General features: G+C 41.1%; 1 protein-coding gene across 1 annotated transcript in view; it reads left to right on the forward strand.

Moving 5' to 3' along the window:
* The first annotated feature begins 268 nt into the window (after positions 1 to 268).
* DNAH8 (dynein axonemal heavy chain 8) overlaps positions 269 to 2,717 on the forward strand; it is a 339,355-nt gene continuing 336,906 nt past the window's right edge. Inside the window, exon 1 of the mRNA XM_011354823.2 lies at positions 269 to 553. The gene's annotated coding sequence lies outside the window, so the exon portion shown is untranslated. The remainder of the gene's footprint in view (positions 554 to 2,717) is intronic.

Here is a 2,717-nt window from a genome sequence, read left to right on the forward strand (position 1 = left end):
TAGACTTTGAAAAGAAGTCAGTTTTCTTCAGTCTTTCTATTCTCTATATTACCAGTCATAGGTTACTGAATAAACGAATGCAACAGGAAACATTTTAGGTTCTTAAGTGAAACACTAGCTTCAGAAAATATAAAGGTTATAGAAAATGTGATTTTATATATTTTCGCATTTCCATGCTAATCCCTTTAAGCATATCTTGAAATCCACCCCAGGCTCCCCTCACCACCCTCTCCCCCCGGCAAATTTCTGTCTCTAGGCAGCCGTCCTTCAATGGCCTGGGAGCCCCTAAACAATGTTACACTTCTCGGTGGCGGGGTAGGGTGAGCGACCCAGCCCATAAAGGCGCGCAGGTCGGGGTGCGGAAGCCCGTGCCCCTGCAGCTGGAGCCCCGCGCCCCGCACCCCGCACCCTGCGGTGAGCAGCGCCCTGCGGAGCCTGCGCGAGGCGCCCGGGAGCGAACCGGTCTCAGACTCCCAACGGCCCGCCGAGCCTTGGCGGCGGAGGAGGCCAGGAGCAGCTACTCCCAGCAGCGCGGCCGCTCGGGCGGCCCTGGGTGAGCCGAGGGCAGCGGGGAAGTGCGCGGTCAGGGACGCGCTGTGAGCGCGGGCTGGAGGACTCTGGCCCGGGGAACCCTCTTCCAGCCGGATTCTCGCCCGCTGAGGCCCAGCCTGCTCTCGTCCCCTTTAGGAGACTGCAGTCGGTGCTAAAATTCAGTGCCCTACCTTCCAACTAATCCTTCCAACCAGTCCAGTTAACACCAGCTACAAATCCCCAGTTAAACCACTGCGCTTTGTAAATCCCAGTCTCTTCACTGGACAGCTAAGTGACTTCACACTCTACTCCCCTTTTTAATAATTCAAAAGTAAAATACAAAATACCTATCCCTCTTGTCTTATTTTCCGCTCCTCTCTCCTCACTTCTCTACACCTCGAAAGTCTCAGCACTGAATTTTCCACTTTTCCCAAGCAAGAGATGCCCTTTCCTGCTTTCTTGCTTTTGCACCCACTAACCTCATCTTTTGCCTATAATACTCCCCTCTCCCATCTTCCCATGACAGCTCTACTTCAGACCCAATTCAAAGGTCATCTTCCCTGTCAAGTTTTTTTCCAGAAATTTCTTTCCCTGACTGTCTCTCTCAGCTCTTTGATATTTCACCTTCTGACATTGACCGCCCTTTGTGTGTTTAACAGCCTGTCTTTCTAGTTGGTACATTTTGCTCTGGAGGGGCTTCTCAGTTTTAATACGTAGCCACAGTGGCCAAACACGCAGAATACCCCGAATAATCATGAATGAACTAACGAATGAAGGGATAGGGTTACAGAAATGGGCATAAGAGAAGGGGGTGTGGTTGAAGTAACTGTACACTTAGTACACAGGTGTACAACTTGCTTAGTACACAGGTGTACAACTTGCTTAGTACACAGGTGTACAACTTGCTTACTTCAAGATTCTTAGGCGTTGGAGTCCAACACCTTATTGCTTCTGAAAATGACTAGGGATGACTTCGTGGACATCCAAAGGACCTCCAAAATTGAACTTAAGGAGAAGGGGTGATGCGAATTAAAAATGTTTAGTGTAGCAGCAAGTTGTCTGTGGAGGAGATAGGATGGGAGCGAGAAGATGAGCAAGGGTTTATCTTGCATTCATTTAATTCTGTGCTCTATGGCCAGCAAACTGTGAGTACTTGGAGTGAGGACTTGCCTCTTCACTGCAGAAGTAATCTTGCTAAATCCTGAAATACAAAAGGAACTTTAGGTTCTACATTTTAAGTCCTAAGATAAACAGAGGAAAAATATAAACACATATTGTATGTTATCATATATGATATACATACTTAAAAGTCAAATATGCACTGAATATTTTTTTAAAGAACCATAAAGAAAGTTATAAAATTGAAAAGTAGAGTTCTTCCTCTACTTCCTTTCTTCAGTCTTTCTCGCTGAAGGTGATCATTGCTAATAATTTATTGTTTATCTTCCCTGGAAAGCATTTAATGTATTTTACCAAATCTAAACTATTACTGATTTTATGCAATTATATAAATTTGATGTAATTACGTAAATGCAAATTACATATTATAATTGTATCAAGAAAAAAATGTGAGGAAAGAAAAAATGTTGCCAATTAAATCTTTTTAAAGTATACCTCAGAATATATGAAATACTGTATATATGAGTATATATACTTTTAAAAATTTATACGATTTGTATCATTATGTAATGTACTGTACCTTGCTTTTTTTTTTTATGTCAAAACATGTGATGGAACTCTTTCTACGTCTGTATATATTTTTTTTATGGCTGTCTGCATTAAAATTTTATTGAACAGGTTATCACAATACAATTAATGTGTCCTTTATGAAGGGACATTTTGGTTGTTTCCATGAAGTAAATGTGCTTGTTTCCTTGCTTGTTTTTGATATTACAAACATGTTGAAGTGAACAACCAACCTTGTGTGTATGTGTGTTCGCATATGTACATATGCATAAACATGTATGTGTATAGATAGTAAGCTAATATATATTTACTAAGATTTTTCCATTGCAACTATGTAAGGTATTCAAATTTTGCTATAGTTTTTAGGAATTTTTCCATATAAAGCAATATAGTTGTATACATTTTCTAACTTAAAATTAAATCGTTGTATCAGTCTTTAGAAGTGGTAAGCTGATATTTTATATTTAGAGTTCATTACATGTCAATTGAGATTTGACATT

This window comes from Pteropus vampyrus, unplaced genomic scaffold (genome assembly GCF_000151845.1).
Source record: "Pteropus vampyrus isolate Shadow unplaced genomic scaffold, Pvam_2.0 Scaffold18, whole genome shotgun sequence".
Lineage (NCBI taxonomy): Eukaryota > Metazoa > Chordata > Mammalia > Chiroptera > Pteropodidae > Pteropus > Pteropus vampyrus.